Here is a 19,151-nt window from a genome sequence, read left to right on the forward strand (position 1 = left end):
AGATCTCCAAGCTCTGGTGCTTCTGTTTTTGCTCTCCCCCACCCCCCTACATCTCTCTATCTTTGGACGGGGTAAGGTCTGACTTTTGCCCTTTCCTTTTTATGTTTGTATTTAAATTCCTATTAAATTTTTGGACTGAGAAACATATCATTTTTTTTTCTCTTGTAGAATCCTTTCCAGAACATGTCCTCAGGGCTCACACATCTAAAGCGGAATATCAAGGTGTTTTCCTAAACAAAGATAGTTTTTTCCCTAAGGGGAGCTCTAAGCCAGCTGTTAACATTACAATTTATTTATCTTGCCACCTTTGCTTAAAGAATAAATCAGTGAAGGCCTTTTGGGGATTTAACTTCTCCAGGGAAAGGCATATGTGACATGACAGGAATACTGTAAAATCATTTTTCTTAAAAATGTTGATTATGCTGATGTATATAGGCCAGCTATCTCAGTAGAGACAATATGATAGATGATATTAAAGAACACTAGATTCACTGTGACAGCCATGCGCACTGTTTCTACTCACTCACAAATGACCGCTTCCTTCAAACTTGCATCATTGTCCTTGATTCAAGTTTACATATTTTTTAAATTTTTCCTCTTAGGGGCATTTCTTTCCTTATTTCTCTAAACGTATTTTTTGCTTCTACAAACAAATCAAGTCATCTCTGAAATGGACTAAGGAACGATGGACTAGTGAATAGGAAAGGGAGTAATCATGCAAGGAGTTTGGCCTGTCTCTGGCCTGTTGTAGACAAGTATTGTTGGCTAATTCTGTGTCTTATTGCTCTGGTTCATGATTCTGATTTTTCTTTTTTGATTTGGTGTGCCATTGGATGCCAACTGGGTTGTTGTCTCCACAACTGAAATCTAAATGGTTTGGACATACTTTGGCCACAGTAGTAGTAAGTACACCTTGATGAAAAGCCCATTGTAGGCAAAGCCTTATGCAAATATCCATGGAAGAGATGGTAAGAATATATAAAGTATACTGTTCTTAAGCTTGGAGCTGGGATGTATGAGAAAATAAGAGAAAATGTAAAAACTCACGAGAGCTGTGCTTCTTTGTATATGCATATATATTTTAGTAACTTACATGCATATGCATGTGTCTGTGCGCTTATGTAAATATACACATGGTAGATAATCAGGCTTCTGTTGCTTCAGCCTAATTTCTTGCCATATCCAGCCAGTAACAGTGAACTGCTTGTTTCTCTATTTCCTGCCTCTGTGATATACACATATCATCTACTTTAACTGCAAAATCCTGCAAAATGACCCATTCTTCTCAAAGTAACTCTCTTCTATCTTTCAATTGCTTCCTTTAGGTCAAACTCCCCAACAACTTGATTGTTGAAACACAGTGATACATGGGCTTTAATTTGTTTCTCTTTTCATAGTAATCTAGTCACAATGAAGAGATGTCAGGATTGATCTTTTTTTTTCTTAGATGATACTCAGTTTTTTGGGGTTTTTTTTGTTATTTTGTTTTGTTTTATTTTGTTTTTGTGGTACCGAGGTTCCTGGAAACCCTTCTACCTATGGACTACACTCCCAGACCTATTTTATCCTTTTTTTAAAAAAATTTGGAAACAGGGTCTCTTAAGCCAGCACAGCTGGCTTCAAACCTGCAAAATCCTCCTGTCTCTGCGTCCCAAGTGCAGGGATTAAAAGCGTGTGCCACCACGCCTGGCGTCTAGATGATACTCAGTTTACTAATCTGGTCAGTGGAGGACCACCCCTCTTTCTTCTCATGGCTGCCTTTGTTTTTACAGTGAACAGCAGTGAAAACTTGTGTAATTCTTCCCTGTAGTCTCCCTTGCTGACTGCAATTCCCTTTAGAACTCCTCCTTTGGAAAAGCCTCTATTACAGTTTCCCAACGGGCTCCAGGATGGAAATGGGGAGGCTGTACTACACACAGAGAGGTCAATTGTGGGGTACAGAACTTATAATAATAATGCATTAAATAATGCATTTCTCATCTTTGACAATTACTGGGGGAGGGGTAGATATTTTTCCCATTTCATATTTGTTTTTTTGTGGTATAGCAAAAGAATTGCATTGTATGTTTAAACTCTAGGGATTACCTAATTTTAGCCTGTGCTATAAATATTTTATATGAGATGAACAAATCCAGGTTTCCTCCAAATGCATGATATTCTTTAATTTGGTTTCACTTTAGGTTCTTAAAATTCATTCTTAAAAACACTCATTTGGTATATCAGTGAGGACCACAGCATAAAACAAAATAAGTAAGTCCTCAATATATATAGATATAGATATAGATATAGATATAGATATAGATATAGATATAGATATACATGGAAAATCTACTCTCTGTTCTTGATGATGTTAGTTTTGATATTTATGCAGTTATATGCACAGAAGTATTTTATAAACAAATTTTGAGAGGCTTTCTTAACTACTGAAGTTATTGAAACAAAGAAAAGCTCATATACTCATTTCCCCCATGTCTTGTATATACTCACAACATATGCAACACACACACACACACACACACACACACACACACACACACACGACTAGAGTTCACATCAAGACTAGAGTTCAAATAACAAAGTTGGTATTGTGTGTGTCTGCTTTATTCAAATACCATAAGCAGACCAGTTTCTCAGATTACGCTACTTCTTAAAGAATTAATTTTAAAATGGGTCTCCTACTGACTTCAAGGAGTTCTCATGTCTTTTGGATAGTGATGAAGCCTAGACATGTGTGCTTAGTACCCCAGAATGCTGAAAAATAATTTCTTGTATTACACTAAATCAGCAATGTTGAAAAGACCACAGTTCCTCTCTGGGTGCTGATCATTATTTCCTGAAAAAAAATTTCAAAGGTGTTACAATGATAAGCTAAGAGAAAATGGTCCAAAGGCAATACCAAAATTCTACAATCATGTCATAAAAAAATTGCTAAGGATACAATTTTTTGTGCCATGAATATAAAACATCATATTAAAAAAACCTTAAATATATTTTCGTACAAGGAACACAATTGTAGCATAAGAAATAATTCAGGAAGTTTCTCCAAAATCACCATCTCGGTACCTTGGAAAATAATAAATTCCAAATAACTTCCAAGAAATTAAAATGCTTGCTATCATTAAGATGCTTTTAAATTACTGGGCAAAATGAAGAATTAATCCCGAGAAGGAGCACACACACACACAACACACACACACACACACACACACAATTAATTATGCCAAATTACTGCACAGCTGCTCCAGAAATTTGGCGGTACCCTGACTTCTTTGTTGATCAAATGTAATCTGATTATCCTCCTTGCTTGAAATATCTTTGCTCCTTCAATCTCCAAAAATGAATTCTTGTTGACGTATGATATTGCCAAATCTACTGAATAATTCCTTTAAGAATGAGATTTGCTTTGTATGGTTTAACCTAATTTTTTAACTACTGTAAATAAAATCACAGTTGGAGGTAATCGATAGAATAAATTGTGTAGAAGGGAAATCTATCAGAATTCTGAGCTGTGTCATGGACTTTCCTCTCCATGGTTATATTTTGACAAGGCACCAGTGAAAGAGACTTTATTCATTTGCTCAGACATTCATTTGTTCTTTTGAATGTGTTCTTCTTTTCTTTCTTCATTGAGTCTCCAATTTTCCACTACATTCTCTTCTATTCCTCTTCAAAAATGTTTATCATATCATGTTTTTCTTATTTTTCCTACCATTGACACAGGTATTTCTCCTGTCTTCATCATCCCTCCAAGAAACATTACACAGGCAACTAGTTTTATCAAATTCTAAAATGTTTTAACTTACCTTATTCTTTTTCTTCTCAATCTAGATATACAGCATTAATTAATATCTGCTTGGGCTTTAAAATATATGAAGTATTTTCATTACTACAATGTTTAACCTTTACAATATTTTAAAAGTTTGTTAACAATTACTATTATTTTATTGGTAAATGTAAGATTAAGGTATTCCCAAAAAGATATTACCAAAGAACAAGAAAAATTTGGACATATGTGTGTTTATTTCTAAAGATAATTGGTATCTGCTGCAACACAGTCCCTCCTTCAACCAAAAGCTTTATATTATTACCATAATTTGGTAATATGCTGCCCACCATAATCAATAGGGTCAAAAAACCCTTATAGTAATGAGCATAATCCTAAACAACAGAAAAATCTATCATATCAATAGAAAGTTACTAGCAAATCAGAAAGTGTGGTTTTAAATGTCATGATCTATCAAATCATATATGGAATTAGGACCTAAACCTGACAGATTGGAATACTATTTAAAGCCATTGTTTATTAAAATCAATTAGGTAGTCTGTCTTTCTTGCCAAAAACAGATAATTCAGATGATACAACACTTCTTTTAGGATGACTTGTATCAGCAGGAAGTCCTATCACATTAGATTTTAAACACAGACACTTTCCTTGAAATAGCTGTGGAATGAATTGCTTTCCAAAAGGTTTTGCATAATTTTAATTTGCCTTTTTATTGCTATTAATGGGCCATCTGTACCTGTGGTTTTCTATGAAATTTAAAAAGAACATACTGAGCAAGTCTTGTAATTTAAAGTGCAGAAACATATAATTAAATAAGCTATGTCAAGTGGGATGAAAAAGCATATTGATAAATTCTAAAAGTCAGTAAAAATAAGGATTTTCAACATCTTCAGTTGATGTTTAAAAATTTGAAATAGCAAACACTAATTTGGATTAACTAATCATTAGAATGCCTATTTTTCTAACTTGTCCTCAATTTATGAAGTTTCAGGGGACAAAAATAAGTAATATATAAGTAAAATTAGTAAATATGTAAATAAATCTGTCTAGTTAAAAATTAAATTGTTTTTCTTCTAATTGGATTGAAGTTAGAAATCTAGAATAATTAAGATCATATGAAATAATTTAAATTATCAGCCAATTTCTAGTTCACTGTGGAGATCTGATGATATTTTTATTGAAATTTTTATAGCTTAATTGAAATCTTAAAGGGAACTGTAATTGTTACCATTAGTCATAAGTTTAAATCATAAGTCTTTCATTTTTAAGTCTGAGCATTTTTCCTAGTATTTAGGGACAGTTCTCAATGTCCACTCAGGCATTTGTTCACTCATATATAGCAGTCAAACTGCTCTTCAAATTGAGTTGGCTCAAACTTAATCATATAGCTAACCTAGTTGCTAGCAATGCTAAAAATTGTATTTTCTTCGAATCCTTGAGCTCATCCTTCAGCCTTAAACTCTTGTCAATTGCTACTGAAAGAGAAGAAAACACACACACACACACACACACACACACACACACACACACACACACATGTGGGAGATTGCTGACAATAATCTGCTCCTTCACATGCCTTTTTCTGCACTCGGAGAACATATTTAACATCCTCAGTTGAATCATGCATACACCATCCATTTTCTTCATCCAGTTTACCACCATGCAGTCTTCTTTTGTGATCCCTTGCCTTTATGTTATGAGAGATATTATTTAAAACATTCACTCTTATCAACTAATGTACAATGGAAGAGTACAAAAACAGTCCATGCATGAGGATAAAAGAAAACCTAGAGCACTCAGTGGTCCACAAAAGCTGTATCCTGATGTATAGGAACATTGAGATACTCCAGATCTTGCATAATTCACTACGAGTTTACTACCTTGGACGTCTCTTTTGGCTATTTTCTTTCATGATTCCTGGAGCCCTCTGAAAGTTTCTGATAGGTCGGGGCCCCTCCCCTTCCCCTCATGGGAACCTGCAGCTGGAACAGGATGCTGAGCCCCAGAGTCCCTGAAGCCAGAAGCGGAGATGAGGCAGACTCCAGATGTCACCATAAGACCAAGAGGACTGGCATTCTGCTTTCCTAGCCCCCACCCAGGATTCAAGCTACCTAAATACCCTCAATTCCTCTCTGGGTCATGACTCTGATGATGTATTGATCCCCAATATCAGTCAGTAGACCTCACCTCGTCGGAGGGCACCAATTAAAATTGCCTGGTCTCACACATATGCATCTTCTATGTCTTTTTCATCTTGTCTCCCTTTGCCTCCCTTGCAACCCCTGAAATCAATTTTAGTGTTATAGTTTCTGTTTGGATATTATACTTGGCAGGCAAATCTGAAGTGAGATTTGGAGGGCAAGCCCTGTTTGGAGACTGTATAACATTTAATCTACTTGCTCACTTGCTGGAACATTTTGGCATTTGGAGACCTAATTGCTTTCTTACAGGGCAGGCATATGCCTCTTCTATGTCTTCATCTTGTCTTTTTCATTTCTTCTTTCTCCATTCCTTCCTTCCTTCCTTCCTTCATTCCTTCCTTATTTTCTTCCTCCCTTCCTTCCTCCTTTCTTTCTTTCTTTCTTTCTTTCTTTCTTTCTTTCTTTCTTTCTTTCTTTCTTTCTTTCTTTCTTTTGGTACTAGGGATGGAACCTAGGGGCATTCACCTGCTGAGCTATACCATTAGACCTATTTTATTCTTTATTTTGAAGCAGGGTCTCACTAAGTTGCTGAGGGACTCACAAACTGCTGAGGCTAGCCGTAAACCTGTGATCCTCCCATCTCAGCCTACCAAGTACCAGAATAACAAGCATGCACCACCACTCCCAGCATCCTTTCTCTTTAACAATACCACTTCCCTCAAAAATATACTGTGACTTATATTTGTTTTCCAATGAGTTACATGTAAGGATTATTTTACTTGATTTCTCTGAAATAATTCTTATACCTGAAGATTCTTCACAACTCTTTTCTGTAAGGGTAAGGACCACTCGCTAAGATTATGAGATTTACTGATAAATTATTAAAATTTTATCTGATCTTTATAGGTAGGTGGAGCTCTCAATGGTTGGCTGAGAAGTACAAATAAACTTTTGAGAAAGTTTCTATGCATCAGTCTTATTTTCTGATAGGTCCAAAACATTAGCAGAGGATGTCTCTTACAGGATATTCCAATTTTGGCCAAGTTAGACATTAGAGCTTTATCAGAAACAGATAGTAAGGTGTATTGCTTTCCATTTCTATTTGCACACTTATGATCCTAACTTAGTTTTTTTTCTAATAATCTCCTTTAGGGCAACATGAGTCAGAAGTATAAACTTTCTTTTAGTATAGGCAAAAGTTTTAATACATATTTTAGTATGACATAATAATTTATTAAGTAAAATGTCAGCTGAAGAATTATCTGAAAGAAATCTCAAAAACAGGTCCTTGAATTAGACAGAATATTATTTTTCTCTTATGATAAATAGGGTTCCCAAGAATTGATTAATAAGTGACCATATCAAGTTCAACATGTGGCTTCCATCTTTGGGTCTAAGATCTGATACTGTTGCTGTTGTTGGCCAAGGAAAGGGGAAACAGGAATGTATAACACTAGTAGCTTAATTTTTAAGGAAATAATTTTGAAGTTGCACATGTATTTTGTGGTGTCCCTTTGGCCTGAACATGTCAAGGATTGTAAGAGGAAAAAAAAAACAATTTTCTAGCTAAATAGCTATGTGCTAGTATACATAAAGTATACTAGCAAAAAAGTATATTTGAAAAAGCAGAGAATGGTTATTGAAGGATACAGCTTTTGTTCTACCAATTTTTTGGAGAAAAAAAATAACAAAGGTTTTCTTAAGACCTAAATATATTGGGTAATATACTACATGATATATATGCTATATGATGGTATATATATGATATGATATACTATATGATCAAGTTCAATGACTATATTAATTTACATTAGCATAACTCATTACTATTGTGGAGAAGACTTTCTTTTCTTAATGATGAAGAAATTTACATTTTGTCAGTTATTTAAATATAAATATTCATATTGTCTTTACCAACACATATTATTTTACTTTTATAGCTTGATTTTTTTATTCATCTGCTGACCTAAAGTATGTGCAGATATTAAAACCTTTAACTTTTTCTGTCCAATTATTTCCAAACATATAAATGTCCAAATTTCCAAGCACATCTATACTTTGCTGTAAAGAAAAAGATTTACTATCTGATTACTAAAGAATTACTGTGTAACGATTAAAGTAATGAATGATTCTTTATATTTTTTATAAACTTAAACCTAATAAATATGTAGTCACGTGTGTGTGTGTGTGTGTCTGTGTGTGTGTGTGTGTGTGTGTGTTATTATTCTAGGTTAAGTTAAAAACTCCACCATTTAAGTTCAAATTTCTCTTTATTCATCAAACTTCTTGTGAACTTATCATAAACAATCTTTATTAACCTATTAATGACATCTTGTAGACTTAACTCCTCTTATACTTCTAGTCTTTAGTGTCATTCACATCCTGGCTTGTAAAGCTGTGTTCTACAGAGCCTTAGGGTTCTATAAAAAAGCAATTGAAGAGAGAGAGAGATGAGGGACTGGTTCCCTAGGCTCCAAGGTTTCTAAATCCACTTCAAAGATAAAAGCTTAACACTTACCTTTGTTATGCATTGGAGCTCTGCTGAAAATTTTCTTTGAGAAAAAGTTCTACTGCTTAAATCACATTTAAAAATCAAGCATCTATGAAGTTCTATGCTATTATTTTCAACTTCCTGTAATTATCCCCATCTCATGGAAAGATTAGAAGGAGGAAAAAAAAGAGCCAAGTAGAGCTTCCTGTACTAGGAACACAAATAACCCTCATGTAAATGATTGTCTCTAAACAAACAAAAAAAATTGTACAGTTATTTTCCATTTTATTCTGTGAGACTTAAGCATAAAAAAAAGTGAATAATATCCTACATCCCACTTTCTTAAAACTTTATATATGCCGCCATTCTTACTTGATCGAATAGGTGGGCAGAAGAATGGAGATAGAGTAATATTTGTCTTTTTATGAAAGCCACTGACTGATGCCTAATTGTAATAGAAAAGTCCCACTAATTACGGTGAGAAGGTTGTAACCACTCAGTAATTTCTTAGCTCCTCTATTGAGATGGTCACCTTGATTTATATTTTCTCTAGAGTTTCTGAAAAACACTGTAAAAATATTATAGCTCTCCATACGGGCAAGAACAATTTCATATTTTACTAGCCTTGGACTATCAGTTTAATGGGCAGTATCAAGAAGCATCAAATGAGCATGTTACTACTTTGCCTGCTGTTTTTTCAATATGTCCTCCTAACAAAGAAAAAAATCAAGATCGGAACCTTTTTGGTTTTTTCTTGAACTCAAATCTTAGAAAGAAACCATGCATATGTTACTTGCTTCTGATGAACATTCATTATGAATTTTTTTTAGCTCCTCTCTTTTGGGCAAGGTGGGAGGTATTAAGAAAGTAAGAGAAAAGTTTATGCTTTTGAAGTTTTAGAGCATGTACTTTTAAAAATGAATCAATTAAACTCACATTTCCCGTAGTATTTACCGAGCAGATGGAAACAATATGAGAGAAGGGGAGAGAACTAAGGGTTGAAGCAGCACCTCAGAGTTCTAGGCTTGTATTTGTTACTGGTGGGGCTTTAATATCCTCATCTCTTCTGCAGTAGATAATCCTTTTGGATTTTCTAGTCCAAACCATTTCCAGGGATATTTTAATTTGAAATATTAATCATGATTGTTCAGAACTTTATAGTCAGTTCTGAAATATATTTTAAACTCATTTTTTAAGAAAAATCTATTGAAAGAATGGTAAAAATATCTTAGAAACATAGAAACTTTGTTCATGACATACAACGAGCATTTTTAGATTTCAATTATGCTAGATTTTTAATATAAAAATCCACATTTATACCTAAGTAAATGTCTAGAATTCTGTCAAAGGAACATTAACTTTGTACAGCTTTCCTTTTCAAAACCATAGCTCTTGAAAAGAAGCTAATGATAGTCATTGTTGGTAGAGATGGGTCATGCTTTGCTTTGATTTGTTCTACTAAAAGGATAATAAAGGAGAGCTAGAGACTTCATTGAACTTATTTATACAGCTAAATTGTATTTAAAAAGTAAGGATGAGGTTTTTAAAAGCATAAGACAAAAACGTATAAGGCCATTTTCTCTTTTAGAATGGATATAGCTGGTTAAATAACCTTAAACTTGCCTTTTAATCTTCAGAAGAGGATTATTTACTGTTGCTCAATCATAGTTTTTCCAGTTGCTCACATTAAAGAGACATTTCAAACCCAGCCAAATGCATCTCGCCATAATGCTCTGGAGAACAGGCACTTGGCTTTTATTTTCTGGGACAGAGTTTTAAAAAGGCTTAAAGCATTTGTTTTAATTTTAATTCCTGATAACTTTAAAATAACATTCTGGGATAGTTGGAGAAAGTTTTCTACTGTAACAATAAGTTTTCTTGGAATCAGTCCAGTGCTACTTGTTGGCATTGATTAAAACGGGGGATTTATACCTAGCAGCTCTTTAATGTGCTGTATATTTATTTATTTATTTGATATAAAGACATAAAATTTTTAGAAATTCAGCAATGAGAGATTTTGTTGTGACTTTTCTATAATGATGAATGCAGCTTTGAATTTAACCTGGCGTGGACCCCGCTGTGTGTAAAAAAACAGGTGGTTTCTTCAAAGCTTATTTCTAACAGATGCAATATAATCTTTCTCAATAGTGTCAGTCATATGTATCGTGTTCCTGGTTTGAATGCAATGCTTTAAAATTTATCTGTATTTCCATTATAAGTTTGTTGGTATAAGTAAATAAACATAAGTAATAATTCAGTATAGTCAGCTGTTGGGTCTGCCTGGATTTATAGAGGGTTTGAGTATCTACTAACTTGTGATTAACTGTATTTTACTTGTACTTGCTTGAGTGTATGAAACAAAAGAAAAAGCACAGAGATTGAGTCTACCTCTATATTCCTTCAACTATAGACATTTGTTCAGAATCTTCCACTGCACTCTTGGGTGCAATACATTTAATGTTCTTTGTTTAGAGTGCAAGGTTTGTCTGAAGAAAGAATAGTTTACTTCAATTTTACTGTGTAGATGGGTCCTTATCCCATAAGTTTCTTCAAAAGGTTCTTCTCTTCAAAGGAAACCATCAAGAACCTAAAGAGGAAGCTTACAGAATGGGAGAAGATATTTACCAGGCACCACTCAGATACAGGGCTAATATCCAGAATATACAAAGAACTCAAAAGACTCTACACTAGCAAAACAAACAACCCAATCAAGAAATGGGCAATTGAACTGAATAGACACTTCACAAAAGAAGAGATACAAAGGGCCAATAGATACATGAAAAGATGTTCTATCTTTTCTATATGTTGCCATCAGGGAGATGCAAATCAGAACTACGCTGAGATTCCATCTAACCCCAGTCAGAGTGGCAAGCATAAAGAAATCAAACAACAACAAATGCTGGTGAGGATGTGGGGAAAGAGGAACTCTTTTACACTGTTGGTGGGAGTGCAAACTAGTTCAGCCCCTATGGAGATCAGTGTGGAGATTCCTTAGAAAACTGGGAATAGATCCACCATATGATCCAGCTCCACCACTCCTGGGTATTTTTCCAAAGGGGTTGAAATCAGAGAACTACTGTAACATATGCATACCTATGTTCATAGCAGCACAATTCGTAATAGCCAAAATATGGAAGCAACTCAGGTCTCCATCAAGAGATAAATGGATTGCAAAGTTATGGGAAATACACACAATGGAATTCTATTCAGCTATAAAGAAGAACAAAATCATGGCATTCGCAAGAAGATGGAAAGACCTGGAGAACATTATGTTAAGTGAGATCAGCCAAGCACAGAAAGAGAAGGGACATATGTTTTCTCTAATATACCCAAACTAGGTAGCATTGGGGATACCAGAGGGACTTGAGATAATGGAAGAGAAATCTCAGCAAATTTAGAATGGAAGGATAGGAGAGGAAGAAGGCTGAGGTTGATTAACGAAGGAGCTACATTCGAATATGTGTAAAACTATGAATATAGCATGGTCAACCTGGACACTCATTGTTGGGAGGGGGGAAGGGAAGACAGGGTGGGAGAGAGGGCACCAAGCACAGTTTAAATGTATACCATTTATTTTCAATAAAAAGAAAAAAATTAAACACCGGGATGACTATATATTTAAATAAGTACAAATGGAGCTTAAATGCTGTGATGAGTTCTGAGACGGCAGTATCCAAGGATCTATAGTTGAAAGAGTCCTGATTTCGACCTTGCCTCTCATGCACTGTGATCACAGGAGCAAATTATATAGTCTTTAGGACCCTTAGTTTCTTATTCTGTAAAGTAGGTTTTATAGATTGTCAGGAGCTATGGGAATAAAGAGAACACAGCTTGACAAACTAGAACAGGCTTTTGAATTGGTGAAAAGCCTGGGAAGAAGATCTGGGAAAGAGCCCACAGAGTCATAAAAGCTCCCTTCCTTACAGACTAGGGGCTTTCATGGGATGTTACAGGGAGGAAGAGCAAAGCAGTCACGTATTCCTCCGATTGGTTGGCTTGACATAGGGCCAGGCCAAGTAAATTCATGACGCTGAGGGTAGGGGATGGTAAGAGATATTTTCTGCTGTTCCTGAAGTCCTATGTTCTTGGCCTCCTATGGTCAGGCCTCAGAGCCAGACCTCACAGTGCCCACAATGTGTGTGAGTGTGTGTGTGTTTTCCAGTATTGTGGATGGTAATCAGGGACATTCTACCTCCAAGCTACATCCCCAGTCCAAACTGTGTGGTCAAAGAATTTAAGTATGTTAACACTCTTAGCAAATATTAACACATGCTTTATGTGTAATGAAATGTCTTGCCACTGAAACAATTTATATTCTCACTGACGGTATTTTGAACATTCATCTTACTACCTCCTTATATCAATTGACAATTATCATTAAACACACACACACACACACACACTCACATATATCACTCACATATATACTTGCAAGAATATATTTTTAGGGCTTATTTATTCAACTCACTACAATCCTATGTTTTTTTCCTTCCTAATATGTAGTGTTATTAACACAAATGACTTTCCTCATTAATAAATGAACAAAGCTTCTCACTCTCCTTCAGTGTAATAACGTTAGATTTAGACATAGAATGTCCCCAAATAGACTACTTGTTAATTTTCGTGATTGATATATTTAAGTCACAGGAGTTATTTTCTCAGCAGTGGATGAATCCATTACAATGGCTTTATCTGTGTGGTGTCCTGAGCTGGTAGGCTGAGGCTGGAGCAGGTGGGTCCCTGGGGCTTCAGAGGGGGTTATATCTGGTTCCTCATCCTCCCCTCTTGCTGCCAGACTCCATGATGTGAGAGTAAAGACTTCTGCTGTCCCTTTTTTTGCTTCCCACTCCAATTTCCTGAGATCTGTGTTTTCCGGCATCAAATGGACTAAATCCCCAAATTTCTAAAGAAACCGAGCAAATAAATCTTCCTTTCTCTAAATTGTATGGTCAGGTCTTTGGATTATAGCTTTGTAAATGCTGACTAAACAAAATACAGATCTTTGATTTTATAAATAGTATTTGCTTAAAGCTGGACTTTGACATACCAGTAGGTGCCTGAGGCTATCAATATGATAAGCTGTGTTTCTAGATGAATTCTACTGTAAATTTACTATTACTTGGGTTCCCTTGTCAAATTAAGCAAAATAGGAACTAGAATAAAATTATTATGTAAATTAATGTCATGAGAATTAAATTAAAGTTTTGGAATATTGACAGTGAAAATACTCTGGATCTCTGCAAGGCAGAGCCCCTTAACAATACAAATTCCAAGGGACAAGACTCATGTTCTTACTCGCAGGCTAATTGTATTTAAATATGTTTGTATAATAGGAGTCTATATTTCCAGAGACCTAACTTAATCGAAGCATGCCTGCTGTCATAGAATAGGAATGAGACACATTCATCAGAATCTGAATCTTGGATGGGTCACTTATCATCTTTGAGAGCATGGTGAAATTACTTAATTTACATGATTTCATAATATCTTATCCTTTAAATGAATAGGAAAATGCCTGTTTCACATAACTATGAAAAGGACAAGATTAAAAATGCATACATAGCTGAGCATGATGGCAGTCACCTGTAATCTCAGTACTTGGGAGGATGAGACAGAAAGATTGCAGATTAGAAACCAGCCTCAGAAATTTAGTAATACTCTCAGCAATTTAGGGAGACCTGTTTCTAAATATAAAATAAAATAGAGCTGAAGGTGCAGTTTAAAGGTAGAATGCCTCTAGATTTTATCCCCAGCACCACACAGACACACAACACACACATACTCCAAATGCATATATATTATACATACACATATATCTTGGACATAATAATTATATGAAAATTATTTTGTTGGAGACCTAATTTTTATGAGGTAATAAGATCAGTACTTTGGGGAAGAGTTCCTCAAGAAATATGTATTCTTCATAGGTCAAACTTTCAGAAATGTTTCTTCTTCATACATTATAATTCCTGAGCCATCCTTGAAGATAGTAAAAAATCCATTTTTTCCAAAAACCTGAATTTTGCCAATTTTATATTAAAAAACTTTATTCCTATTCTTTTAAACTAATTTCTGGGTCTCTAAAGACTTTAGTACTTGGCCACTTTCTACCTAGATTTGGAAAGTAAAATAGGCAACATACAGGCAATTTTTTTTTTTTTTTTGGGGGTCTGGGATTGGAACCCAGGGGCATTCGATCTCCGAGCTACACCCCCTGCCCTATTTTTTATTCTTTATTTTGAAACTGGGTCTCACTGAGTTGCAGAGGGCCTCACTAAGTAGCTGAGGCTGTTCTCGAACCGCGATCCTCCAGTCTCAGCCTCCCAAATGCTGAGATTACAAGCGTGTGCCACCATGCCCGGCTCAGGCAAAATTTTTTTAAAAATGTTGAAGACTTCATAATGTTACCTCTTTTTGTGACAAATCATGGGGTCATAGACTCTAGTCAGAGGCTTAACACTCTCCAAATTTATTCCATAAACACAAACTTTTAAAGTTGTTTTCTTTACTGAGATGCCCCAGGGAAAAGATACTTAAAAATAGAAAACATTTCATGTGAAGTTTATGGGGAATATGATTCTCCCTCTAGACATTTATAACCATTTGTTTGCTCTTACTCACAACCTGTGACAGATACACAATCTTGCCATTTTCAGGGATGCTTTGGGCTTCTTTCACATTCAAGCTTTCTGGATTTTATGAGTGGAAATTTGTTGCCTTAAAAATCCATGTTCAGACTATGCTTTGTGAACACCAATTAAAGTAGGAGAAAGAACAGACTGACTAAAGAAGCTTAAATTGCAGCTAGAGGGAATTAGATGGGACAAAGAAAACATTTCAAATCAGAAATTTTGTTAGTCAAGGAAATAGGTTTAAAGGGATGTGTCATTTTTTTTTTTACAAGTATTTCAGTAAATCTTAGAAAAATGGCCTAGATGGGCTTCATTTTTACCAGGGAATAATAAATATTAATGAACAAATGCCCCAATTTCTTTTTCATTTATTCAAAGCCCAGTTTAATTTGCAGCCGGTTAATTTGAGTGATATTACAAATTGTCATCACACAACTACTGAGAGCAGTTTTGAACTGTCACAATGTGGTCTGTATAATCCCTTCTCATTTTATATGTGAAAGTTTTAAGTGATAATGTATCACTGATTCTACTTTCCTGTAAAAAATTTCTTCTATGGTGGCTACATTTTGATGGCTTTATTCTTTGTTTATTGTGTTTCTACAATATAATGTATTGTGTGATGTCATTTTGTATACTACCGTGTTTTAAAAAGTTAAACAAGACAGTGTATTAAATATCCATAAATGAAAGCATTTTCTTATTTTACAAGTGAGTGAATTCTGTATTCAGAGGTGAGAAGGTAAATGAAAAATCATCATGAGGTCAGAGACAGAAAAAAATCTTGTTTCTTTAGGAAATGAATCTAGGAAAATAACTCAGAAATAAATTTATTAAATCTATTAATCTATTAAGTTATTAATCTTAATAGCTATTAATCTATTAATTCTATGTAAAACAATGCTGAGTTACACATGTATTTCTATGATGTCAGATAGGCCAGATACTTGAAAAAACAAACAAACTGGATTAGGGTTAATATAATGGAGTAAGTATATAAAAATCAGTCAATTAAAATCTTTAATAGCACCAGTATCCAGATATCTGCATTCTTCTGATTTTTAATTTTCTTTTGGTTTTTATTCCAAGTTTCTTGTCAGCTTGATTGTTTTTAAGTACTGAACATCATCATGAGAAAACATGAAATTATGTGAGAGTCTAAGGATTTTGTTTTTATGAGATGGGGAAAAATTTCTGACAAAAAATTTTTTTGTAATAGATTGAGAGGATATGATATTGAGCTTTGAAAAGGTTTGCGATGGGAGGTCTAGTTTCAGTTTACCCTTATTTTGGGATGTGGTACTTCACCGTCTCTAACTGAGAGACCACTTCGTGGAGAGCTCTGAGTACCAGTGTTTGCCTCTCCAGTTTCATGCATCTGCTAAAATCTCTGTCATGTTCCACTTCCTTGGGCATAGCTCTTGGAGTTAGCAACAAGTTAAAGGAGAAAGAGCTCTCCAGCTAGATGGTTAGCAGGATGTAGACTGACCTGTATGTCCACATTGCTTTCTATGTATATGTATATACGTTTTTGGTTCTTTTTTAAATATGTTTCATGATTCAGAGATAGCTACTACTTCTTACTTACAGTTTAGTTTTCTCTTTTAATTCTTTAATTATATAGCACATATTATGATAATTTTAGTATTTTAAGTCTCTACAGAGTCGATTCTTGAAGCTGTTCTTATGCTTATTCTACTCCATGGTATTGGGAAGGGGGAGTATGTCTTATAATTTTAAATAATAATTGCAATGTCACACTTAAAATTTATTTTTGGATATTATTTAAGTCTATGTTGAAAATGCCTTATCCAGAAAGTCTTTTTATTTCTTTTTTTTTTTCAAGAGAATGGGGTACAGAAGACATTAGCAACCCGACATAGCAACCTAATCCAGTTCTATCCTGAAGTCAGATTACCTAAGTAATATGAATTCATAATATAAACTATATGGTAATAAAATAATATTTAATTTTTTGTATATGAAAAACTGATGTCAAGGTGAAAAAAATGTTTTGTTCCTTTTGAGGATAATTTTATTCTTTAATAAATCACAATTTATCCAAAATCCCCGCATGTTTGAGAGACTTCATTTCTTGTTGCAGTCGATCTGACCTTCTCACCTTGAAGATAATTAAGGCCTTGCTATCTGGTGTTGTAAGGTCACTTAAGATCCAATTGGTATTACCAGGTGCTGTTTTTTTTTTGTTGTTGTTTGTTTGTTTGTTTGTTTGTTTTTGTTGGTACTGGGGTTCCTGAAAGCCCTTCTACCTCCGGGATACACTCCCAGACCTATTTTATATTTTTTATTTGGAAACAAGGTCTCCTAAGCCAGCACACGCGGCTGGCTTCAAACCTGCGTGATCCTCCTGTCTCCGCCTCCCAAGCGCGGGGATTACAAGAGTGCCCACCACGCTTGACGGGGTGCTGGTTTTAATACTTGCTTACCTCTTTAGATATGTTTCCACTTTTTTTTTTTTTTTTTTTTTTTGCGGGTCTGGGGATGGAACCCAGGGGCATTCGACCTCCGGGCACATCCCCTGCCCTATTTTTTATTCTTTATTTTGAAACCGGGTCTCACTGAGCCTCACTAAGTAGCTGAGGCTATCCCCGAACTGCGATCCTCTGGTCTCAGCCTCCCGAATGCTGGGATTACAAGCGTGTGCCACCACGCCTGGCTCCCACTTTTTTTTAACTTGTGAGAAGTTTGTTTATTTTATTGCAACCTTAGCCATACATTTAAAGATGTTTTAAAATTATATTTTATGTAATTTTTCAGATATTTTGTAAAAATAAGTCTAAAGATACCTAAGGCTTCATTCAGACCTTCAGCACCTCTTTCCTAAAACTTTTAGAGTAAATTTTCTAGGTCAGTAATTCTGCAAACTATGGCATGTGAGGCTAATCTGGCCTATCCCCTGTTTTTATTAGTAATATTTTATTTAGTAGTAATATTTTATTTAATATTTATAAATATTTTATTTTAACTTTATTTGAAAGTACTATTTATACAACAACTGGCATCTACAATCAGCTTTGGAAATACATGTTTACAGATTCATTGTTAGTGTGTGTGTAAGGGGGTTTGTTTTATTTTTATTTAAGGTTTTTTTTTTTTTCTATTTCAAAATTTTCACTCTTACCATTCTTTCCTAGCAAGGGCTTTCTTCCAGGAACTCTATCCTAAACTATTGACTTAATAATGATTTTTATCCTAAAAGATACATGTGGCACACAAATGCAGCCACAAAGCCCGTTTTTGGGCCAGTCCACATCAAGGCTGTCCATATTCCCCATTTCTGGAGGCTTGTCTCTTGCCATGTGCACACCTTTTGCATGGGCAGAAGTCTTCCTTGGCTTCTTTCCATTGGTGGAGATTCTGATTTCACTGAGAAAGGTAGGCTTCAGCTCCTTTGTGCTACACAGAAGATTTCCACCTTGACAGGAGTCAAGCTCTTGGTTCCCACTCTTTCCTGGAGATGACCCCTGACCATCCCATGGCACTGACTATGGACATTGATTGCTTGCCATAAAAAGGTTATTTTGCACTCAAGTCCAGCCATATCTTTTTTAACCCATCATTACTGTATATTTTGAGCTGAAGGGGCTATCAAATTATAATGCTTCTAAAAAGGGAACTTTAGCTGTGCCTGGTGGCACATGCCTGAGATCCCAGTACTTGGGAAGCTGAGACAGGTGGATTGCAGGTTTGAGGCCAGCCTCAACAACATAATGAGACTTCCAGCAACCTAGCTAGACCCTGTTTTGAAAAGAAAAAAGTCCTGGAAGTATATCTTAGAGGTAGAATGCTTCTGTGTTCAATCTCCAGTACTATAGTAAATAAATATATAATAAATAAAATTCAAAGGAAATCTTTATCCTCATGTAGGCAACAGATCTTTGTTGGCTTCTCAAAAGGGATCTTATTTCTTCAGAAAAAAAAATGTAGTTCATTAAGAAGAGATACAAAGGCTGGGCATTTTGGCACATGTTTGTAATTCCAGCATTTGGGAGACAGAGAGCGGAAGATCGCGGTTTGCAGACAGCCTCAGCTATTTAGGAAGGCCCTTCACAACTCAGTGAGACCTTGTTTCAAAAAACAAA

Source organism: Muscardinus avellanarius, assembly GCF_963383645.1.
Source record: "Muscardinus avellanarius genome assembly, chromosome: 11".
Lineage (NCBI taxonomy): Eukaryota > Metazoa > Chordata > Mammalia > Rodentia > Gliridae > Muscardinus > Muscardinus avellanarius.